The 26626-nt window shown below is 43.8% G+C and overlaps 1 protein-coding gene across 1 annotated transcript in view; it reads left to right on the top strand.

The window, feature by feature from the left end:
- marchf1 (membrane-associated ring finger (C3HC4) 1) overlaps positions 1-26626 on the top strand; it is a 424534-nt gene that overhangs the window by 86999 nt on the left and 310909 nt on the right. The window lies entirely within an intron of this gene.

The raw sequence follows: 26626 nt of genomic DNA, 5'->3' as shown, positions 1-26626 counted from the left end.
GCGGAGAGACTATTGTTGAATACAATCAAACCGTCCACAGGGTACAGATATATGATAAAGGAAATAATGTTTAGTGCAAGATAAAATCCAGTAAAGGCGATTAAACCTATTCTGAGGGTCTCCAATGAGGTGGATGGTAAGTCGGGACTGCTCTCTAGTTAATGATAGGATGATTCAGCTGCCTGAGTGAACAGGAGCACCTGGAGGAAACCCATATGGGTCACAAGGAGAACATGCAGACTCCACACAGACAGCACCCAAAGTCAGGATTGAACCTGGGTTTCTGGAACTGTGCGGCAGCAGATCTACCAGCTGTACAACTATGCCTTCCCAGCTCTAGGTAGATTCCTGCAGATAGATAGCCTTTTATTGTCATTCAGACTTAGTCTGAATGAAATTGCAGCAGTCATACATATAATACAATACAATAAAACAACAATAAACACAGGAATGTAATAGTATGCAGGACTATGTAGGGCTACCAGGTACCAGCAATCATGGGTTTAAACAATAGACAATAGACAATAGGTGCAGGAGCAGGCCATTTGGCCCTTCGAGCCAGCACCGCGGATTGGTTCAGTGATGATTCTAGCTCCTTGATTTCTTTGGACTGCAGTTGGCCGCTGGTGTGATTTGTACTTCGAACCTGGAAGATGTCACGTGTTGTGAACCTGTCTAATAACACCCACTGTTGCTGTAAAGAATGTCACGTCATCACTGGGATGTCTGAGGACGTGATTCCGATGTGAAGATTAGCCTGGTCCACAGACTGGCATCGGTCTGCTCAGCCGCATCAGTAAAGGCACTGGTGTAAGTAATCAGTACTGACACAGCAAGTGTGTTCTAGCTTATAGTGAAGAATATCATACTTTGCTTGCTGGCTGGTTTAAGCGTGACTGACTGCTGTTTAGCGTATGGATCATTGATAGCTGACAGGCGGGTTGCTCATACTTTACATTGTTGTGAGGCAGCTGAGGACATCCAGTCTCTCTCACTCCAAAGGCCGTGGATGCTGAATCCCACAAATTGTTGCTGAATGAATAATATAACTTATTTTTCCTGAACTGTTTAGGCCATTAAACTGTTTCACAAAACCACCTCGGAGTGTGGCCCAATGCATCATTTGCCGACATCTTGGACAACTGGCAAGCTCACTTTCTTTATTGTATTGTATATCTTTATTGTCATTTCCTGAGTATTCGCATACCCAGAGGAAACAAAAAAACGTTGCTCAACCAGTGTCCATTCAGTGTGCATGAAAAATAAATAGAAATAAAAAATACATGTATCATGAACAAATTTAACACTCAACTAAACATTCAACAGCCGTTCCGACTGGACGTTCCGAACGTTCACGTATTTTTGTGTGAAGAGAATCTCTCTGCAAATCCTCACAGCCCCAAGCAGTGCACCAAGGGAAGTGTTATTAAAACATCATTACTCCTCCAACCTCATCCTATTGCAGCCAATGTTCTAGGTGTCAACTGCTCTACATCGGTGAGACCAAGCGCAGGCTTGGCGATCGCTTCGCCCAACACCTCCGCTCAGTTCGCATTAACCAGCCTGATCTCCCGGTGGCTCAGCACTTCAACTCCCCCTCCCATTCCGAATCCCACCTTTCTGTCCTAGACCTCCTCCATGGCCAGAGTGAGTCCCACCGCAAATTGGAGGAGCAGCGCCTCATATTTCGCTTGGGTAATTTACACCCCAGCGGTATGAACATTGACTGCTCCAATTTCAGGTAGTCCTTGCTTTCTCCCTCCTTTCCCTCCCCTTCCCAGCTCTCCCACAGCCTACTGTCTCCACCTCTTCATTTCTTCTTCCCACCCCACCCCATCCCCACCCCCACATCAGTCTGAAGAAGGGTCTCCGCACGAAACGTTGCCTATTCCTTTGCTTAATAGATGCTGCCACACCCGCTGAATTTCTCCAGCATTTTTGTCTACCTTTAAAACATCATAAGATCTGGTTGTGCCACAAGATTCTTGCCTCCTTTCTTCAAACGTAGCAAATACCATCCCATACTTTTAATGACAGTGGGATGCTGATATTAATTAAAACTGTTAAGTAAGTACTGCAGATGCTGGTTTACACTGAAGATCGACACAGAATGCTGGAGTAACTCAGTGATTCAGACAGCATCTCTGGATTCAGGCCGAGAAATTTCTTCAGACTGGAGAGTAAAATTATTATGTTGCCTTTAATCCTGTTGATTTCACTTTCTCCGTTTGAAGCTGGCATTGCCTAGTTATCCATGTTTTTAGGTAATAACTCTCCGTGTAATCAATCCTTTTCAAATCATTTTGGTGGCTTTGTTCTTCGCTAAAGGTCATTCTTACACAGAACTGTGCTATGTTGTTAGATTGGTAAAGAGAAGGCGTTTCCACTTCACTTCTTAATAAATAGGATACTGTCGTTCTTTCCTTATAATTCGCTAGGATAAGGCTCATGGGAGCTCAAAAACATTATCTACTCAGAAGCTTCCTTCCTTAGTGAAATTATGCAATAGAGCGCAAACAAAAATTGCCACATCCATATTTCATTTAGAAGCTGAGTTCACAGTATGAAAAGGACACTGACGTGGTCTTAAATTAGGAATTGTTCCGTTCCTGAAAATGGTTTATTAAGTAAAAGTAGGGCAGAGTGCATTGTAGTCATTTTGAAACAGTGCACGTGCTAACCCGGTAGACTGACCTCTACTGAGGTGAGGCCAGGGACCAGCTCTCAGACACCTCCTCATATCCACCCCTTGACCGTGACGTAAACAGTTAAGCCATATAACCATATAACAATTACAGCACGGAAACAGGCCATCCCGGCCCCGAACACTTATTTTCCCCTAGTCCCATCTACCTGCGTTCAGACCATAACCCTCCATTTCCTTCCCATCCATGTACCTATCCAATTTGTTTTTAAATGATAAAATCGAACCTGCCTCCACCACTTCCACTGGAAGCTCATTCCACACAGCCACAGCACAGGGCAACAACTCCCAGTGGATCAAGGGAAGTGTTATTAAAACACCATTAGATTATTGCTGGTTTTGCCATGCTACTGATCTCATTCCCTCTGCTGATCTAGCTTCCAACGGTGCAAATCCCTAGCACAGTGATGCCTGCTTCTCTCTCCTTCCCCTAAATCCACAAACAGGACTGCCCTGGCTGATCTATTGTTTCTGCTGCTGCTCCTGCTGAAGCCTACTCTTAATTTCTCCGCCTCCATTGCCTCTGCTCCCAAGATGAGGCTGTCCATTCTAGGTCATCCGAGATGTCCACTTTCTGTAGTAAATGCGTACTATGCTTATGCTTTCTTTTCCTAATTCTTGCTATCTCCGAACTCATCAGCAGTCCCCTCCGCTGTTATAGATGGATCCGTCACCTTCCTTTCCTCTGTGTCCTGTAATTCTGGTTAATCCTCCCCCCCCCCCCCCCCAGATGGAACAAGGTTCTCCTGGTCCTTGCCTTTCACCCCACCAGCCTCCACGTCAGTCTCTGACATTTCCACCACCGTCAATGTGATCCCACCACCAGTCACATCCTCCCATGCCTTCCCCTTTCCGTAGAGTCGGAACTGGGTGGGAATGGAGAATGTGCAACCTTTTTGCAACCTCGTTTAACTCAACCCTTCCCACCCGAACTACACTCTCCCCAGGTACCTATACCTCCCTTGCATCCATCAAGGGATCAACCTGCCAACCCTTCCTGGTGAGACAGAGGTTCACATGCACCTCCTCTAAACCTCATCTACTGCATTTGTTGCTCCTGGTGTGACTTCCGCTAAATTGACAAGACCATACATAGAGGAGGCAACCATTGCGCCGAACACTAGTGCTCAGTCCGCTAAGGCCCACTGAGCTAACCGTCCCTAAACCAACCTTCCTGTCCAGGACCTCCTCCATTGCCTGAGGCCACATGCAAACTGGAGGAACGAGTACTTCATTGTCCACTTGGGTATCTTACAACCTAACATTGAATTCTGCAATTTTGGTTAACTAACCAACAACAACTACCTTTTCCCCCTCCCTGTCCTCTTCCAATTATTTCCGTTCCCCTGGCTACACATAGTACACTTCTTCTGCGATAAAACAGAATTCCTCCTCATAGGCTCCAAATCCACACTCAGCAAAATCAATAACCCCACTCTCACCATCGACGGCACCACTGTCTCCCCATCTCCCCAGGCCCGCAACCGTGGCGTGATCTTTGATTCCACCCTCTCCCTTGAGCCTCACATCCGCCATGTCATTAAAACCTCCTTCTTTCATCTCCGCAACATCGCCAAAATCAGACCCTCTCTCACACCTCCCGCTGCTGAAAGACTCATCCATGCCTTCATCTCCTCCCGACTGGACTACTGCAACTCACTTCTCCTTGGCATCAGCTCCACCTACATCAACCGACTCCAACTGGTCCAGAACGCAGCCACCCGACTCATCACCCACACCAAATCCTGGCATCACATCACTCCAGTCCTCAAACAACTTCACTGGCTTCCCATCTCCCACTGGATCACCTACAAAATCCTGGTCCTCACCTACAAAGCCCTCCACCATCTGCCCCCCCCCCCATATCTCACTGTCCTCCTCTCCCCCTACCAACCCTCACGGTCCCTCAGATCCAGTTCAGCCGGTCTCCTCTCCATCCACAAGTACAACCTCCACAGTTTTGGGGACAGAGCCTTCTCCAGGGCAGCTCCCAGGCTCTGGAACTCCCTCCCCAACTGATCCGCAATTCCGTGTCCCTCACCATCTTCCAGTCCCGCCTCAAGACCCATCTCTTCACCTCTGCCTATCCTTAGCCCCACGTCCCCCTCCCTTTTCATCTGTGCTTGAATTGCCTCATATTGTGTTTTGAATTGAATTCTGTCTTTAATTTGTGTACTAGTCATGTCTCTACTATTTTATTTCATTCCGCTTACATGTTTTTCCTCTACTTGCTAAATTTTTGTAAGGTGTCCTTGAGACTCTTGAAAGGCGCCCATAAATAAAATTTATTATTATTATTATTATTATTCTCACTGTACCTCTCAGCCATTTGCCTTTCCATCTCAGGCCTTTGTCCACCCATCTGCCAAACAAGACTTCCCTTGCCTATACCCACCTCTAACCCACCAGGCTTTATTGCACCCCCACCTCTCTTCCAGCTTTATCTCCTCTACCACAATCTGCCTGAAGAAGGATCCTGGCACAAAACATCGCCTATCCATTTTCCCCAAAGATGTTTCCTGACCTGCCGAGTTACTTCAGCACTTCATGTCTTTATTTGTGTTTTTATTTTATTGCTATAGTGAAATATAGATCTGTAAATTAAATGCGTAGCCAAAGGCATTAATAGTGTTAACACAAAAAATTGTAATTCAAGAATATATGAATTCAGGAATTACTTGTGATCTGTTGAGTGCATTAAATATCTATGCTGTTAAGTTAAAATAGAACCGTAAGTCAAGATAAATTATGACCCATATTTTCACTATTGAGTTAAAAAAAAAACTAATGCCAAATGTGGTAGGCACCAGATATCTAAAATCAGAACAAAAAATGCTAAAAAAAATACTGAGCAGGTTTAACAGTGTCTGTTGAGAGAAACAGGTTAATATTTTAGATTAATGATCTTTTATCTATTCTCGCCCCAGATGTTGCCTCAGGGGGTGGGAATTTCCAACAACTTCTGTTTGCTTAAGTTATAATCGCAACCCTCCCATTGTAAAATACCCAGGGAGTGTTATCACTCTACAGTTGACAGAATGACGAAAGGAGGTGTTTGAGTAGGTGATCAAAAATGGGAAGGGAGGCTTTTGGGGTGTCCTCAGTAATTGGATTAAAGTTATTTTGCTTTCAACATTTATTGGGAGAAGACTCACGAGTGAAATGGGGCTGCTTTCAGAACCAGTTTATAGCCACACAGGGGCAAAATAGTAAATTGTAATGGATGTGCACTACTTTCCAGTAAAATGGCTAGATGACTGGAGTACAAAAATACTGGCAGAATCCCCATCTGGAAACTGCTTGCACAGCCCTGTTTACAGCTCCGTGTTGGCCCAGAAATAGCAGCCCACCAAACACTATGTAGTGTCACTTGTTCAGCTGATTTTAGTCGTTTGGTTATCTCTGGTGCTTTGGGTTTGCTATGAACATAGAACATCGAAAGTACAGGACAAGACCAGGCCCTTCAGCCCACATTTTCTGTGCCGAGCGAAACTAATGTCATCTGCCTGCACATGATCCACATTCCCTACATATCCATGTTGCATTTTTATCTGCCCCCACCAACAGCACTGGCACCACAATCCAACACCCACCACCCTCTGTCTAAAAAATCTTACTCCGCTCATCCCCTTTCAACTTTTGCCTCTTCAAACCTATGCCCTCTAGTCATTGACATTTCCACCTGGGTTCTGACTGTCTACCCGATCAATGCCTCTCATAATTTCAATACTTCGATCAGGTCTTCCCTCATCTCTGATGCTTCAGAGATAATAATTCAAGTTTGTGCAACTTCACCTCATGGTAAGTAGCCTCTGATCCATTCAGAATTCTAGTAAACCTCTTCCACATCCTCTCCGAAGCTTCCACACCCTTCCTGTAATGGAGCGACCAGAACTGCACACAATGCTCCAAATGTGGCTCAACCAATGGTCCTATAAAATTGCATCATGACTTCCTGACTCTTGCACTCAATGGCACGACCAATGAAGACAAGCTTGCGATTAGCCTTCTTTCCCACTCTATCTACATGTGTTGCCACATTCAGTGAGCTATGGACCTGGACCCCAAGATCCTTCTGCACATTACTGCTATTAAGTGTCTTTCCATTAACTGTATACTTTTGCTTCACAATGAACCTCCCAAAGTGTGACACTTCACATTTGCTCGGATTTTACTTCGGAGTCACGTGAGTGACTACGTGAAGAAGCCCGCCACGACGCATGCGTGTCATATCGCTTTCACGCTTGCGAAACGACAGGCGGGGTGGAGCGTTCCCCCGCAGCGGTAAGTTTGAAACCGCGACCTGCAGGTAAGTGATTTACTCTGCGGTAGTTTTTGTCCCCGCGCTGTTTTACACAGGGGGGGAAGCTGGACAAAATAGTGTCCACAAGTGCTGCGAGTGAAGCTGGCTGGGGAGGACCGCAAAGTTGCGGGAGCCAGCAGCAGCTGAAGGCACAAGCCCCGTAAGGGATCAGCTGCGCCGACTTTGGGTCCCGCGCCGGCCAGAACACCACGGCCGGGCGGGAGACTATTTAGAATGGGGCCGTCGACTTTTGACAAGTCGAAAACGGCAGGAGGCGGGGTGGAACGATATTCCCCCGTAGCGACAATTTAAACCAGGGTAAGATCTGCGGTCTTTTTGTGTTTTCCCATGCTGATTACAGGTGGAGAAGACAAGGTCTGCGACGAAGCTGGTGTGGGAGGACCGCGGAGCAGCGGGCAGCCGGCAGCAGCCAGCGATACTCGGATCACCGATAGTGGGATCAGCTGTGCCCGATGTCGCCTCCGCACCGGCCAGATCCACGCGGCCGGGCGGTAAGGCTATACACAAAAACAAACAAGGTCGTGGACTCAGAGCAGTCCGACTTTGAACAACCGCGGGCGGCCAGCGACCGAGTGCGCTGGAGCCGGATGGAGCGGTGTGTGAAGCATTTGCTCCAACGTGACAGACACCGGGAGATGGAGTCGGGTCACTGTGGGCCCTATGATAAACCCACAGCAGTACCTCTTGAAGGGCTGCACAGTGCTTCTACCTCATCAGAGGGGAGCACTGCGGGTCAGTTCTGGGCTGACCTGGAAGAGGGGTCCGCAGAAGGAAAGACAAGTGTGCAAGGGGTGCAGGAACGAGAGAACCTACTGGACTAATAAAAGGGACTCCAACAAAAACCCACTACAGCCAAAGACAGCACCCCGATGCACCCACCAGCAGAACTGGTGAAAGCTCGAAGGCCTGGTACTCAAAACATGAGTTTTTTTTAGGCCATGGCCCAGGCCGGCCTTCTTGGAAGATGCGGGGACCTCCAACGCCAACCAAACCGAAAATCCAGACACCAGCGCAACAACAGCAGCGAAGAACCTACAAAAAGAAGTAAACCTGCCACTGGTAACTATGGAGGTAGGTGGGTCTGGTTCCCTACAAAATATAGCGAGCATGGAGGTTGGGGGGAGATTACACTCTTTTCTGAATGCATGGAGCATGTTAACAACCGATACTTACATCTTAAGCAGTATCCAGGGATATACAATAGAGTTTATACACAAGTACAGCCCTCCAGTTCAACATATACCGAACCGAATGTTCGTACTTTCCGGTAAAGAAAAATCAGAAGCGCAGGCTGAACTGGAGCGGCCTTACGCAAAGGGGTAATTGAAAAATCCCAACACGAACCGCTAGAATTCGTGTCCAATATCTTTACCAAAATCAAAAAAGATGGTGGTTGTCGCATCATCATAGTATCTGACCAAATTGAATACATTTGTACAATATATTCATTTGAAAATGGAAACCTTTGTTACTGCTAAACAATTGATTTCCAAAGGTTACTTCATGGCTAGCACCGATTAAAAGATGCTTACTATTCAGTGCCTATACGAGGTGACCACAGATGTTACTTAAAATTCAACTGGATGGGACAACACTGACAATATAGAGCACTGCCAAATGGTTTAACATCAGCCCCCAGGCTGTTCACAAAAATTTTGAAACCAGCCCTAGCGTTTCTACGGAAATGAAAACACATGGTTATGGCATATCTAGATGACATACTTATTGTGGGCAAAACTTTGGAATTGGCCAAACAAACTGTAACAGCCACAAAACAGTAATTTGAAAAACTGGGGTTATTATCCATCCAGTTAAATCTAAATTAACGCCTTCCACTACTATGGACTATTTGGGGTTCACCATTGACTCAGTTCACATGTCGGTGACTTTGCCAAAGGGAAAGCCTATAGACTTAATAGAGGCTTGCAATAATCTCATTGACATCAGTAACCGTCCATCAGATTGGTAGCAAAAGTAATTGGCAAAATGGTGGCTGCATTTCCAGCCACACAATTTGGACCTTTACATTACCAAAATTTACAGAGAGCAAAAATACAAGCACTCAAAATCAATGCTGGCCATTTTGACAGACCAATGAAGCTACCAATCAAAGCTATAATATAACTAAAATGGTGGATAGATAACATTTGGCTTTGTTTGAATCCAATCATTATCAGCAACCCTTCTATGGTGCTACAAACTGATGCCAGTGTACTTGGTTGGGGTGCCACCAATTCCATCTCCAGCTGTGGAGGTAGATGGACTGCTCAGGAGGCACCATTATTACTAACACTGGGCATAAACTACCTGGAAATGTTGGGTGCATTCTATGGCCTAAAGTCATATTGTACTGGGTCATATCACCAGCATGTCAGACTACAGATTGACAATACCACCGTGGTAGCATATATCAACCACATGGGTGGAAACAAATCGACATCATGTGACAATCTGGCTAATACAATTTGGCAGTGGTGTATCCAGAGAGATATTTGGATATCAGCTACTTACCTACCAGGTAAACTAAATTTAGTGGCAGACACCAGGTCACGCAAATTTAATGAAAACACCGAATGGATGTCGAATAAAAAGTATTTGCTGATATTACAGCACGATATGGAACACCAGATATCGATCTAATCGCATCCAGGCTTAATCACCAGTTATCAAACTATGTTTCGTGGGAAACAGACCCTGGGGCAGCGGCGACAGATGCATTTTTGCTGCATTGGGAGGGGGGGGGGATTGTTTATTTATGCATTCCCTCCTTTCTGCCTCATCAGTCGGGTATTAAGGAAAATACAGCAGGACTCTGCGTCTGGTATTTTGGTAGTACCCAATTGGCCTACTGAACCATGGTTCCCAGTGATAATGAACATGGTATTAGAACCATGTATCACCATCCCGAATAGACCAGACTTGTAGGTTCATCCCGTAACAAGGGATAGCCACCCATGCCATAACTATTTGAATTTATTAATTTGTAGAATTTAAAAATACCTCTACTACAGCTGGGACTGACGGACCGAACAGTGAATATGATCTCGGCGGCCCAAAGACAGTCCACCAAAAAACTGTGTCTGGTCTATATCAGGAAGAGGGAGAAGTATTGTAACAAAAACAGCATCACCTACAGAGATATGAACATCCCGTCTGTTCTGGAATACCTGGCACGCCCCCATTATGATGATGGGCTCAGTTATAGTGCCATCAACTGCGCCAGAAGTGCCCTATCAACTTATCTATGGCAAGGAACAGAGCGTCACTCTATTGGAACTCACCCACTGGTAACAAAACTTATGAGGGGAATTTTTAATACCAATGCCCAAGAACCAGGTACTCTCAAATATGGGATGTAAGTATTGTCCTGAAGATGCTCAGGAATTGGTGTCCAGCAACAGCTCTGTCCCTATACAGACTGACATTAAAAACAGTCATGCTAATGGCAATGGTCACGGCACAAAGGGTACAGTCATTACATAAATGAAGATCTGGACAACATGACTTCTTCATCTGAAAACATTACGTTTCATATTTATGAATTAGTGAAACAGAACAGACAGGGATCAGCAGGCCTCAATATCGAATTTAGGTCTTACCTAACAGATGATCGTCTCTGTATAGTAAAACATTTGTTGTTATATATGGAGAAAACGAAAATCATCAGAGGCAATGAGAGCACTTTTAGTCAGCCATAAGCAACCACACAAAAAAGTGTTGGTCCAGACCATCTCAAGATGGCTGAAACAGGTTCTAACACAGGCTGGGGTGGATACTAATATTTTAAATCTCATTCCACCAGGGCTGCAGCTACATTGGCAGCTATGCAGTTGGATGTACCAATGGACCAAATCCTCAAGGCAGCAGGATGGTCAGGCGAAAAAACACTCCAACTATTTTATCATAAACCAGTCATTAAACCTGGAACATTTACAGAAACAATTTAAGTTCTGTAATTTAATTACCCCATAAATAGGGGCTATAATTTGTGTTAATCAATTCATGGATTTCAGTCGGATTCATGTCTAAAATATGTTGACACAATTCCTCCTACAGTCATCAAGGCAGATGTGATGCATGGACTCGTTTCCAGGGCATGAAATCACAGAGCTTTAAAATCTTCACGTAGTCACTCATGTGACTCCGAAGTAAAATAGTAAGATTAAACGAGAACTTACCAGTTTGAAGTTTGATCTGTATTTTATGAGGAGTTACGATGAGGGATTACGTGCCCTCCGCTCCCACCCTTGATCATATACTTAACTGGTATCTCTTCTCTAATCTTACTATGTTTAGTCATTACAGTTATCTGTGATTTCACACCGCTGCTTTGAAGAATGACACGCATGCGTCGTGGCGGGCTTCTTCACGTAATCCCTCATCGTAACTCCTCATAAAATACAGATCAAACTTCAAACTGGTAAGTTCTCATTTAATCTTACTATTAAACTCCATTTGCCATTTCTCTGCCCATTTCTGTAGCTTCTGTAGCTGTAGTTTTAGCTTCATTCCTTTCAACGCGGTTCATTTTGCAGCTCGGCTGATGGCTGTAGAAAAGTAGAGGCACATTATTTACTTTGATATATATCAGGAGTTGAACACACAAGAATGATTGCTGTTTTAAAAGTGAAATCTAATTTATGTGCATCAACTCAATTGTAAAAAGACATAACAGCCAATACACATTGGAATGCCTCCAAAATCGATTGATATATAATCACAATTCAATTTGTATTGAATTCTATGTTCTTTAACTGATTCAGACCATTATTATGGCTAACAGAGGGATCTTAATTGTGGCCCTGTTCTGTGTAATCTTTACAAAGAGCATGGGATAACTTCTTCAAAGATTCTCCAATTATTTTTCAATTGTAATCATAGAATATAGAACCGTGCAGCACAGGAAAGGCCCTTCGGCCCATCATGCCCCAAACATAATGTGAAGTGAACTTAATCCCCTCTACCTGCATATGATCCATATCCCTCCATTCCTGCATATCGGTGTGTCTTCCTAAAAGCCCTCTGTGCCATTATCATATCTGCCTCCACCACCACCCCTGGCAGCATGTTGCAGGCACCCATCACGCTCCTTGTAAGGGATTTGCCCTGCACTCTCCATTAAAATGTTGCCCTTGTCACTTTATAGCTATGCCTTCTAATACCACATTTTCACCTTGGAAAATAGATTCAGCCTGTCTATCTATGCCTCCCATAATTGTATACTTTTATCAGGTGCCCCACAGCCTCCAATGCTCCTGAGTGAACAATCCAAGTTTAGCAAACCTCTCCTTACAGCTAAAACCCTCCAATCCAGGCACTATTCTTGATCTATGTCCAAATAACAAAAATGGTTACAAGTATTCTGATCTGAATGCTTAATGGTTGACAATCCTGTATTATGTGAAAATTATTTTGGAACATGTTCATTTCATTTATCCTTAGCGTTTCTTTCTTAAAGGCCTGTCCCACGAGCATGCGACTCCATGCGACAAGCGCGACCTAACGTGGTCGCTTGAGCCGTACGGCTTCGTGGGGCCGGTCCCACTTCGACCGCCGGAGCCGTATGGAGTTAGGTCCCGACATCGCGTGGGGCTCCAAAAAACTGACCGTGTTCAAAAACTCCACGCGGCAACGGTCTGCCGGCCCGTAGCTGCCTCGACGCCGTACGCACCGCTTCGACAGGCATACGCTGCGTCTTGACGCGGGACGCAGCGTCTTGACGGCGTACGTCACACACGAACTTCCTGCGGACTTCGCTCAAACTTCACGTCACTCACTCGACCTCCGCGCGGCCCCCGCTACCGGTTTGGTCGTGCTCGCCACATGCTGGTGGGACCGGCCCTGTACGGGGATCACTCGACCTCCGCGCGGCCCCCGCTTCCGGTTTGGTCGTGCTCGCCGCATGCTGGTGGAGCCGGCCCTGTACGGGGCTCACTCGACCTCCGCGCGGCCCCCGCTTCCGGTTTGGTCGCGCTTGCCGCGTGCAGGTCGCATGCTCCTGGGACAGGCCCTTTACTTGAACTTCCATTTTTGCTTTGTGGCCATTGTTGTGAACTGATTGTGCTCCTAACAGGGCTTCACAAGAACTGATGCTGGAAATCATTTTTTATCTGGTGAAGATGTACAGATTTCCAAAATGTAATATTTTAGTTCATAAATAATTGTTATAATAAATGGTGAACAACCATCATACTCATCCATAATGAATGCTTTCTCTTGTTAGTATGACATTAGGAAATACAAACGTCTCTAATTTCCATTTACACTCATGAATTAATTATTGTAAATAAACACTATTTGTCCTAATTTAATTCAGCCATCCTCCATTGAATCCTATCAACCTTCAATTACAGTTTACTTTGCATGATATTTTTCTGTCTCCATTATGCCACTCATCGATTTATTCATGATTAAATCACTTCAGTAAAAATGCCAGTGAGCTCATTTACTTGTTTGAATGTGTATCAGTTTATCTAATATCTTATGATTAAAGTAAAGGAAAATTCCTGGTCAACACATTCATAACTTTCAACTCTTTTAAATATCTCTCAAATGTTACCTTGCCTGATAACCGTCAATAATTAGACATATTTGATTCTTCCACCTTTTAGATTCTTCCACCTTTTAGTAACAATAAATACCCCAGTAGTGTTGCTGCCTTATAGTGTCAGAGACTAGAGTCAGAGACCCGTGTTCCATCTCCAGGTACTGCCATTTCCTCCCACACTCAAAAGACGTACAGGTTTGTAGGTTGTGTGGGAAGGAACTACAGATGCTGGCTTGCACCGAAGATAGATACAAAATGCTGGAGTAACTCAGCGGGACAGACTGCATCTCTGGAGAGAAGGAATGGGTGACGTTTCTGGTCAAGACTCTCTGAAGAAGGATTCCGGCCTGAAACGTCACCCATTCCTTCTCTCCAGAGATGCTACCTGTCCCGCTGAGTTCCTCCAGCATTTTGTCTCATGTCTCTATCTCATGTTTATAGGTTAATTGGCTTAGGTAAAACTCTAAATTGTTCCTAGTGTAGGATAGTGCTAGTGTACGGGGTGTTTACTGGTCGGCACGGACTCGGTGGGCCAAAGGACCTGTTTCTGCATTCTGCATTAAAGTATACAGTAATCTGTATTAGAACAAGTTAATTAGAGGTGAAATTAAGTCTGGAGCACAGGTCCCCTGTACTCTAGCTGTTAGATTGTCTGCTTGCATAACCTTCATTGTATCCAGTGCTCTCAGACATTTCTTATTATAACATGGAATGAATTAAACAAGGCTCATGACCAGCTTCTCTAGCGGTGCAACTCTCAGGAGGAAATTGAGATGGATCAACTGTTTGGCTGAACACTGTTGTGAATCCTTCAGTCTTGTCTTTAGCCCTCGCATGCTGGATTCCTCCATCACTGAGTCGTTTGTTCAGCAATGGATGAAGTGCTAAGTGCACGTATGCATGGTTTGTCAATTCATACTCAATGTAATCAAACCCAATGCAACTTAAACAAACCACATTGGGCAAAGATATTTTGTTATTGAGCACAATAGATTTAGTAAGAAAATTACATTCAGCACAAAGAAGCAGCACTTAATGATAATAATCACAAAACCTTAGAAGTTCATTCTCAAACTGACTATGATGCAAATCATTTTTTCCGCTGACCTCGGCTTGTCTTCCTTCTGATTGCAGTTAATTTCTGATGAATGTTATGTTTTGCAACCTTAAATCCTCGTCAAAATAATTCATACATGTTGTATTTGCTTTACAAATGTATCTTAATCATAAGGTACTATTACAGCAGAATTAGTAATATTCTAGAAAACCTTAAAAAAAAAACTCTTTAAAATACGCTTGCACGTTACTATTTGTTGAAGCTTTCTCTTACACAAGAGAACACAAAATATTCTATTCCATTTGACTAAATTATATTTTGATAAAAATACAATTAAAACGTGGGGAAAATATGAATCATCTGCCACTATTCTCTAGAAACGGCAAGGTGAGAGGTGACTTAGAATTTAAAAATATATATTTTTTGATAGAATAAAGAAATCATTATTCCACCTTGTGGGATAATCCAAAACTGGAGGCCACGGTTATAAAAATAAATTTACAATATTCTCTGGTTTACCCGGAATAACTGATCATTTATTCTCTATGTATTTATTATGTGCTTGTGTTTAATGTGCCCGTGAAGCAGCAGCAAGTAAGAATGTAATTATTCCAATCCGAGTGCATATGATGATTAAATATCTTGACTCTTAACTCGACAAAGTCATAAATTAATCCCCTCATGTATTTGGCCAACATTTTTTTTCTTGGAGAAAGGTGGGAATGTGGAACTCATGAACATGCAGCATCAATGTGTCTATCATAATGGAGCCATTCACTGGGGGCTTAATTAACCATTGGCTGAATATGTTACTGAAGGCAATACTGACAGATGTAGGAAGGTGGGAAGCGTCTAGTGTAGATTTCATAGAGTGACAGTTAACTTGAACATGAAGGGTTTTTTTCCTGCACTATTATATTTTGTGGGTTTCAATGGATGTTACACATAATACGATGTGAATACGGGGACAGGCGACGAACTCTCAACAATCGAATCCACATTTAGTGGCTGGCGGTGGATGTAAATAATCAGATGACCTTATTCATAAGCAGCAGTGCAACAAAAGGCAATGGCCAAAGGGCCTTCATTACCAATGGCTTTGCAGTGTCCTTGCTGGAGTTTTAATTCACGTCACGTTGCAGCATAAAGCATAATTCTACAACAGCTGTAGCACTCAGTCAAAGGCAGATTGGCAAACTTTTGCCACCTGTGAAGGCGGAAAGGGATCTTTCTCCTGCACTGTAGTTGTGTCCTGTGCCACACCATTGTGTGTGAATGAGAATCAAAGTTGCAAGATTACTAATAACCACTGTGTTCCCATTTCCACACCAGCCTGTCGGAAGCCATTGTAGATGGTAGTTATTGACAATAGTAGGAGTAGGCCATTCGACCCTTCGAACCAGCACCGCCATTCAATGTGATCATGGCTGATCATCCAGAATCAGTACCCCGTTCCTGCCTTCTCCCCATATCCCTTGACTCCGCTATCTTTAAGAGCTCTATCTAACTCTCACCTGAAAGCATCCATAGAATTGGCCTCTACTATCTTCTGAGGCAGAAAATTTCACAGATTCACAACTCTCTGGGTGAAAATGTTTTCCACATCTCCATTCTAAATGGCCTACCACTTATTCTTAAACTGTGGCCCCTGATTCTGGACTCCCTCAACATCGGGTACATGTTTCCTGCCTCTAGCATGTTCAATCCCTTAATAATCTTATATGTTTCAATAAGATACCCTCTCATCCTTCTAAATTCCAGTGTATACAAGCACAGTCGCTCCATTCTTTCACCATATGATAGTCCCTACATCCTGGGAATTAACCTTGTGAACCTACTGGAGACCAAAACTGCACTCAATACTCCAGGTGTGGTCTCATGGAACGCATTAAATCCAGTCTACCAAGCAGACTTGACCCACTGCAGTTCTCCTGCCACCACAACTGGTCCACGGATGATGCCATCGCCCTGGCCCAACACTCGTCCCTGGAACATCTGGATAAGAGAGACACCCACGTCAAACTGTACATAGACTACAGCTCTGCCTTGAACACCATTATACCATCCAAACTCATCAGCAAACTCACGAGTCAGCATATCTCTGCGACTGGATCCTCGACTACCTGACCAACAGACCACAATCAGTGTGGATAGGGGACAAGTCGTCCTCTACAATAATTCTCAACACTGCAAGGCTGCATTCTCAGCTCTTTTCTTTACTCCTTGTATACCCACGACTGTGAAGCCTTGTACAAATCTGATTAAATTTACAAATTCGCAAACGACGTCGCCATTGTGGGCCGGATGTCAAATAATGATGAGACGAAGTACAGGGAAGAGATTGAAAACCTCGTGACCTGGTGTAGAGGCAGCAACCTTTCTCAATGTCAGCGAGACAAAGGAGATAATGATTGACTTCAGGAAGTGAAGTGGTACACACACCCCAGTTTGCATTCACAGCACCAAAGTAGAGATAGTTGAAAGCTTCTAATTCCTAGGATATTCCTAAATATCACCAACAACTTGTCCTGGACCACCCACATTGAAGCAATGGCCAAGAAAGCACACCAACGGCTCTACCTCCTTAGAAGGCTTAGTAAGTTTGGCATGCCTCCAACAACTCTCACCAACTTCTACAGGTGCCCCGTCGAGAGCATTTTATCAGGATGCATCACAGCTTGGTTTGGGAACAGCTCCATACAGGACCGTAAGAAATTGCAGAGAATTGTAGATGCAGCTCAGACCATCACACAAACCAACCTCCCTTCCATTTATACCTCACACGCCCTCGACAAAGCCAGCAGCATAATCAAGGCTGGCCACTCCCTCTTCTTCCTTCTCCCATCAGGCAAAAGTTAGAAGTGTGAAAATGTACACCTCCAGATTCAGGGACAGTTTCTTCCCCACTGTTATCAGGCAACTGAACCATTCGACCACAACCAGAGAGCAGTCCTGAACTACTATCTACCTCAAACTATCTTTGATTGGACTTTACTGGCTTTATCTTGTACTTATTCACGTTATTCCCTTTATCATGTATCTTTACACTGTGGAGGGCTTGATTATAATCATGTATTGTCTTTCCGCTGACTGGTTAGCATGGAATAAAAGCTTTTCACTGTACCTCGGTACACTTAACAATAAACTAAACTAAACTAAACTCTATCATCAGTTTAACACTGTTTCAAAAACGTGAAGGCTTGCAAATATTCATAAGTACCCCTGAATATCAATGGTGAGAGGGGTTGGCTGTAGCCTGATTTTGCGTAACGCAAAGCCTTGTCATCTACACATATGTCATGAAACATGAGTTGAAAAAAAATAATGCTGATTTATTTATTTCACAGAAATCCCACAAGAGTAGGGGAATTGAGAACCAGAGGACTTGTGTTTAAGGTATAGGGGGAAAGATTTAATAGGATTCTGAGGGGTAACTTTTTCACACAAAGAGTGGTGGTTGTATGGAACGAGCTGTTGGAGGAGGTAGTTGAGGCTGGGACTATTATAACGGTTAAAAAACGAGAGATACTAGGATAGTGCAGGTTTAAAGGGATATGGGCCAAACGCAGACAGGCCAGATTGGTGTAGAAGGGACACAAAAAGCTGGAGTAAGATGGGACACAAACAGCGGGACAGGCAGCATCTCTGGAGAGAATGAATGGGAGACCCTTCTTCAGACTGGTTAGGGTTAAGAGAAACAAGAGATATAGATGGTAATGTGGAGAGATAAAGAACAATGAATGAAAGATACGCAAAAAAGTAACAATGTTAAAGGAAACAGGCCATTTTTAGCTGTTTATACGATGAAAATGAGAAGCTCGTGTGACTGGCGATGTATAAGAGCCCACATCTTGAACAATGGATACGCAGATGAGGTTGGAGAAGGTGCAAGTGAACCGCTGCCTAACCTGAAAGGACTGTCGGGGTCCCTGGACAGAGTCGTGGGAGGAGGTATAGAGACAAGTGGTGCATCTTCTGTGGTTGCAGGGATAGGTACCAGGGGAGGGGGTGGTTTGGGGGGGAAGTGATGAGTTACCCAGGGAGTTGCAGAGGGAACAGTCTCAGCGGAAGGAAGGAAAGGGGTGAAGATGGGAAAATGTGGCTAGTGGTGTGATCCTGTTGGAGGTGGCAAACATTTCAGAGGATTATGTTTTGTATACGATGGCTGATGAGGTGGAAGGTAAGGACGAGGGGGACTCTGTCTCTGTTGCGACTAGGCAGAGGAGGAGCAAGGACGGAGATGCGGGGTACCGAGGACATAAGAAAGAGGGCCTCGTCTATGATGGGAGAGGGAACCCCCTGTTCCCCAAAGAATGAGAACACCTCATCTGGTATGGAACACCTCATCTTGGGCGCAGATGTGGCGTAGACAGAGGAATTGGGAGTAGGGGATAGAGTCTTTGCAGGAAGCACGGTGGGAAGAAGTGTAGTCCAGATAGTAGTGGCAATCAGTGGGTCAATCAATAATCTACTTCCTGTGATGGAGCTCTGTGAGATCAAGAAAGGGGAGGGAGGTGTCAGAGATGGTCTAAATAAATTTGTAGATGGGACATATTGATCGATGTGGGCAAGTTGGGCTGAAGATCCTGGTAACATGCTGCATGACTCTTTGAGAGCAAATTTTATTCTGTATTTCAATTTCAATTTACAAATCATATGAGGATGAGCCACTCCTTGAATGGTATCCTAATACCAATTTTCCATAATTCTCTCACAAGTGGCACATTTCAGTGACTAAGCCCCTCCTTTATTCTCTATCTCTTAACCAGTATTCTTGCCTTGTATGTTTCAAGTAAAATACTTTGCACCTTTCAGATAGAAATCTTTGTAATTGGAGCAGTCACAACACAGGGGCCACTTGTACTCCTTTCATATATCAAATTTGAAATGCCATCTTCTATCAGAGCTTCATAATAGCTTTTTTTTTGTCTCAGCATTGAGTTTATTTTTGATTAGAGATACAGCATGGTAACAGGCCCTCCAGTCCACAGAGTCAGCGCTGACCAATGATCACCCATACGCTAGTTCTATCCTGCACATTAGGGGCAGTTTACATCAGCCAATTAACCTACAAAGCTGCACATCATTGGCATGTGGGAGGAAACCAGAGCCACTGGAGAAAATCCACGTGGTCACAGGGAGAACGTAGAGATTCTGTGCACAAGAGCGGAACTCGCTATCAAAACATGGAGGGGACGGGGGACACCACAATTTTTTGGCGGCCACGCGCAAATGCGCACTCACACACGCACACACACACACACACACACACACACACACACACACACACACACACACACACACACACACACACACACACACACACACACACACACACACACACACACACACACACACACACACACACACACACAAGGCTTCGGAGGTCAATCCAGCGCTAAATGCACCTCAACTCTGCCTGTCTCACCGGGTTAACTACAGCCAGGGCTGGATTAACCATTAAGCAAAATAAGCACGTGCTTAGGGCATCAAGGGAAGGGGGGTACCACAGAAATCTTCAATGGTTTACGGCACAAAAGAAATCACTTTAAACTTGCTAAAATAATATTCGAAGTGGTTTATATGATCGGAAGTGTACAAAACTAAACATTATTTTCCATCTTACTGATAGTTTTGTTTCATTTTGACAAATAAAAATTTATTTTATGGTTTATTATTGTTTATATTTTGAATTACATATATATAAAATTACTATCTATCTATCTATCTATCTATCTATCTATCTATCTATCTATCTATCTATCTATATATGGGAGCACTATCAAAATCTTTTAAGTGCTTAGGGCCTCTATGGGTCTTAATCCGGCCCTGACTACAGCCCTGTCTGGACTGACGGGATACCAGCGCTGCTTCTCCGCGCTGGCCATATTTCTCGCAAGTCCAGGAAGGCTGTAGGCTCACCTGGCGGGACAGGCAGAGTTGAGCTGGGTTTAGCGCTGCTTCGCTGCGCTGGCCCGTCTGATTTCCAACCAAAGATCCTATAGTGGAGGATCTTTGCTACCGACCTCTCTGGCCACCCGTGGGGGGGCACTCGGGGCAGCACCGGAGACCCAGCCGGGGTCGATCCTGGCTGCGGATGAGGCGCAGGTCTGTGCCATGTCTCCCTCGTCCAATCACCGAGCTCTATCATTGTGCTGAATCATCATATCCCGCCCCCTTTGCCTGCTGACTGACGTCTCTCTCGTCAAATCGGCACCCTCGATCTTCAGTCCCACCCCCACTGTCTCGCGGAAAGCAGAGATTTCACCGGGTTTTAAAATCTGGATTACAAAAACCTGGGGGGGGGGGGATGTCCCCCACCTCTCAAAACATGGGGGGGGACGTGTCCCCTCTGGCCCCCACGGGTTTTCCGCCCCTGTCCGTACAGACAGCACCCGTGGTCAGGATCGAGCCTGGATCTCTGGCGCTGTAAAGCAGCAAATCAATCAGCGTGCCACTGTGCCACGTGTGTAAGAAATGTGGAAAAAGAGCAAATGATCTAAAAGCAAAGCCCAATTAATACCACTGCTACTCAAATAAGATATTAAAACTTTAATTTTGCAGTTTGAAATGACTGCAAAAGATGCACCTTTGTGCAAAGTGGTCAAAACTCCAGGATCAATGATCTCTGTTTTTTTGTGGCTTGAATAATATACCCCATGACCGACTGTTTGCTTTCGGGCATAAAGCAGATGGCTAATCTGAGCTGTGGAGGATATTATGTGTCACCATCGCAGAATCATTCTGCCTGACTAATGCTTGATGTGAATGCATATTCTTTGCAAAGAACATTTGATAGCCACATGTTTTATAGATTCTGCTGTTTAAGGTATGGTTTTAGGACATTGTCCTGAAGATACAATATGCTTTTTTATGACAAGGATGCATGGCAAGTAGATGGAACAGTAGTTTGCTGTGAACATGACATTTACATGATTCACAAATTCAAGCAGCCTCAGAGTACATCAAAGCCAATTAATTCATTTTCAAATTATAGCTACTTATTAAGAGGGTGAAGAGAGTCATGGAAGGAATGAACAGATAACTAGTTTTATCTGTTGTTAAGGTGAGGTAAGAGGTCAGACAGGGCAGTTGAGAAAAGCATCTAATTCTCTTCTAATTGTTCTAATACTTCAGATTCAGATTCAGATTCAGATTCAACTTTAATTGTCATTGTCAGTGTACAGTACAGAGACAACGAAATGCATTTAGCATCTCCCTGGAAGAGCGACATAGCATATGATTTGAATAAATATTTACATTAACATATATACAGACATAGTGTTTTTCCTGTGGGAGAAGTGGGGGGGGGGGGGGGGGGTGATTGGCAGTCACCGAGGTACGTTGTTGAGTAGAGTGACAGCCGCCGGGAAGAAGCTGTTCCTCGACCTGCTGGTCCGGCAACGGAGAGACCTGTAGCGCCTCCCGGATGGTAGGAGGGGAAACAGTCCATGGTTGGGGTGAGAGCAGTCCTTGGCGATGCTGAGCGCCCTCTGCAGACAACGCTTGCTTTGGACAGACTCAATGGAGGGGAGCGAGGAACCGGTGATGCGTTGGGCAATTTTCACCACCCTCTGCAAGGCCTTCCGGTCGGAGACAGAGCAGTTGCCATACCATACTGTGATACAGTTGGTAAGGATGCTCTCGATGGTGCAGCGGTAGAAGTTCACCAGGATCTGAGGAGACAGATGGACTTTTGATTCCACTTGAGAGGAAACATCAACCTTATGTTTTACATAATCCCGGTGTTTCAGGATCAGAGGGTCATGTAGCAGGGAAACAGGCCCTTCTGCCCAACTCATTCATGCCAACCTAGATGTTTATCACAGCATGTTCCATTTGCCTGTGTTTGAACCATACCCCTCGTCAGGAACCTGAACCTTCCATAAACCATCCACATAAACCATGGACAAAGGCAACTACCTAAACTAACCATGCTCCTGCCCAAGTGTCTTTGTTATTGTATCTGCCTCAACCAATTCATCTGGCAGCTCATTCCATAAACAGAACATCCTCTATGTGAAAAGGTTTCCCCTTTTAATCATTTCCCTCTCACCTTATGTATTTTTCTTGATTCCCCAGCTCTGGGAAAAAAAGACTGTGTACATTCAAACTATCTATGCCTCTCATGCTTTGATACAGTATAAGATCACCCCTCAATCTTCTACTCTTCAAGGTATGAAGTCCGAACCTTCCCAACAACTCCTTGTAACTCATTCTCTCATCCTCGCTGCATCCTCGTAAATCTGTTCTGCACTCCCTGCTGAAAGGCATCTTTTGTCTAGCAGGGTGACCAAAACTGAACACAATACTCCGCGTGACCTCCCCAATGTCTTGTACCACTGCAACATAATATCCAAACTTCTATACTCGACGCACTTACTAATGAAGGCCAGCATGTCAAAAGCCATCTTTACCACTCTGAGTACCAGTGACACCATTTTCAGGAAACTGTTTACTTATCTTCCTCGGTCCCTCCATTCTTTAACAATCCCCAGGCCTGTACCGTTCATGGTGAAAGTCTTACAAGGGGTAGAGTATGCAGCGTACATCAATGCCAGCATCTCCTATTTTTACCTCCTGTCAGAATGCCCATTTCACTGCAAATACCTCTGGCTATAACTGCTCAGGAAGCAGAACAAAGGAAGCAACATAATCGTGCTGTGGCAGTCTGACCCCTATATCATTGATCCAGTGCTGCTAGGATAGTGGGCCTTAAAGTGAAATGAGAAATGAAGAAATGCATATCTCAGGCTCAGATCAGACTTGATTTTAGTGACTGTAGACTTTGAAAGTTGCAAGATAGCACCATGACAAGATGGCTCTTTACCTGTTGTCCCATAAGAGCAGCTACTATTATCTCTGTGCACATGTCAATACTAAACTAAAACCGCCCCTCTGCTGCTGAAAACCTTAAATGTGCTTTTGTTAGTTCTAGACTCGGCCCTGCTCCCCATATTTTAATTTACTTAATACTTTTGCAATTTTCTCTACTTTGCCTTCTCCAATCTAGATTAATACAAACTGCTGGTAGAACTCAGCAGGGTCAGATAACATTAGAGGAGGAAATGGGCAGATGACGTTTAGGGTTGGGACACTGCCTAGTGTCTAGGGACCAGCACCTGCTAGTTCCTCCAGCACTTTGTGTTTTGCTCAAGATTCCAACATCTGATGTTCCTTGTTTCCAAATCTAGCTTTGAGTTCATTTACGGCTTTTGAATTGATGAACGATGAGCCTTCTAAGTCTTGGTCTTCTAAGTCTTAGAATTCCCTCAAAAACTGGCCTCTCTGTCTTCACACTTTCCTCCTTTAAGCTATTTCTTAAAATCAAATCTCATTGAAAAAGCCTCATCCTCGTCTTCTAACATTAGTATCACTTTTTCTCGTAAGATCTTGTTTCGTATTGCTTTGTAAAAACGATGATATAAATACAATATATTTTGTTATTTGAGGGGCAATTGTACTACATTGCTGACAGTGCAGTACTCCCACAGTGGTGCACGAATGTCTTAGCCAGTGATTCAGTGGAACGTGAGTCTATCATTACCAGATACTGAGACAAGAATGTTGGCTGTATGAGCTGGCTGACAGCCAACATATAGAGAGGGTGTTGCTGAGTAACAAGATTATGGCGATCTCTTACAATTGTACAATCAGACCAGCAATGTAACATCCTGCAAGACCTGCAAGGGGCGGCAAGTGACGCAGCTGGTAGAGCTGCTGCTTCACAGAACCAGGGTCCTGGGTTTGATCCTGACCTCGGGTCCTGTCTGTGTGGAGTTTGCATCGTTCTCCCTGTGACTGCAGAGTTTCCTCCGGGTGCTCCAGTTTCCTCCCATATCCCGAAGATGTGCGGGTTTGTAGGTTAATTGGCCTTCTTAAAATTGCCCCTTCTTCTTTTGTGTGGCGTGCACAGCCTAAAGTTGTTGGACAACTTGCTCTATTTGATCTTCCGTTTGTGCATGTCGAGTTGATTGCATTAGTCGAAACAGGGCGGACCACATGCAGGTTGCAATCTTCCACCCCAAAATTGCCCCTTAAGTGTAGGTGAAAAAGTTCACTTAAAAAGATAGACAAAGTACAATTTCTTAAGACCATACAAAGCTTTAATTTAACGTCTGACGGGTGTGGACCTAGAGACCCAGAGGCAACAGTTTTACGTCTGAATCTCCAGCAGCACACACAAAGAAATCCCAGAAAACGCGATTTTATATACGTACTGATATAAAACCAAATGCATCATGTAATGTACAAAAACCATCATCCACCTCCAAATATGGAGTTGTTTTTCACTCTTTGCCAAAAGCCAGTCACCCCAATGGCATCCTCTGGGCCCTTTATTATCTGATTAACCTCTTCAACTTACATAAAAAAACATTGCACGATAGCTGTGAACTATTCAACTTAAGTTAAAAAAAACCCTTGTTACAATGGGAGTTGTCCATATCTCACCATGCATTACAATTGGCCTTTTACAACAAGAAAACTTAAATATGATAACAATCAATTAATAACTAACTCTTTCATAGGTAATGGATGAGAAAGTGAAATGACATAGAACTAGTGTAAACAGATAATCATTGGTTGGTGTGGATTTGGTGGGCCGAAGGGCCTGTTTCCATGCTGTATCTTTAAACTCAACTAAAGTAAACTTCGAAAGACAAAAAGAACACTGATTTCATAAAATTGAAGGAACATCCTAGTGCAATTAGAAGAACACGACATTAAAGCTTTTAAAGACTGGTGCTCCTTATGCTTTTTATCTTTTAGCCATCATTTAGCTTAACCAGTTTCCTTGAGTCAGGCTTTCCAATTTCATGCTTCAAATTTGACTGCCTAATTTATATCAAACTGGTTTTACATTTGTCAGTAGATATACCAAAGAAATGTTCAATCTGATGAGCTCATTGAATTAATTAAATCCTTATAGGAATATTTTTCAATCTTTTTTCAGTTGTTATTTAATTCTAAGGTGAGGTTTTTGGTTCCGGCGCTGTGCACACGGCAGCCAGCAACAGTCGATATCAAACTGCACAACTCCTCCCCCTTCTGTCGTGAGGTAGACTGACTCCCCCCCCTCCCCAATCTTTGTACATCCCCAATCCTTTCCACTCGTAATTTTAATTTCATGTTTCATGTATTTTATGTTTTGTGACTGTTGGCAGATCAATTTCACTCCTGGGATAAATAAAGTTATATCGTATCGTATTGTATCGCACAGATACATTTACTGACCACTATTAAGTACAGAGGATTGCTGGTTTACCATTCAGAGAGATGCTGAAATCATGAAATTGAGTTTAACATGCTCGAAAACAACTTGGCATAAATACATTGGTCTTATACCTTATTGAATGTTCACACTTGCTGTTTTACCACCCCGCCATTTGCATTGTTAAGCACATTCATTTTACGTGCAACTTTCACCACATCTGGTAGATTATAGATGCGTCTCAATAAGATATTAATGGAAGTGATTTACGATTGTCATGCTGAGGGTCTGTTTGGGATTTTCTGTCGTTGGAATTCCCGTGCATTTATGGAACTATTACAAGCATAAGGTGCAATAATAAGTTAAACATAAAGGCTACCAGGACCTGGTAACGGGGGGTATAAAATAAATTTTTAATAAAAACACGGTTGGTATATCCTTTTTTGCGGAGTTTTGCGTTACAATAGAGCGATTGATTTTCCTTTCTTCTTTTTTTTTCCTTTCTTTCTAGGGTCTTATTTATTTTCTTTGCTTCCTTCTCTAATTCCTTCCCTAAGGGGTTCTCTTCTCCCAACACTTTCCTGCACCTTCACGATTCTTGCTTACTTTCCTTACTTCTTTTATTTCTATCTTTTTTAAAGCTCAAAAAATGAAGTGGTACAACATAATGTAATAAGATATATGCGATGTATTAATGTGATTTACTGTACTGCTAATAAAAATAAAATTAAAAAAAAATAAAAAAAAAAAGAATTCCCGTGACTTGGTAAAATGGCGAGTTC

This window comes from Leucoraja erinacea, chromosome 1 (assembly GCF_028641065.1).
Source record: "Leucoraja erinacea ecotype New England chromosome 1, Leri_hhj_1, whole genome shotgun sequence".
Taxonomy (NCBI): Eukaryota; Metazoa; Chordata; class Chondrichthyes; order Rajiformes; family Rajidae; genus Leucoraja; species Leucoraja erinaceus.
This window is presented reverse-complemented; position numbering and strand designations above follow the sequence as displayed.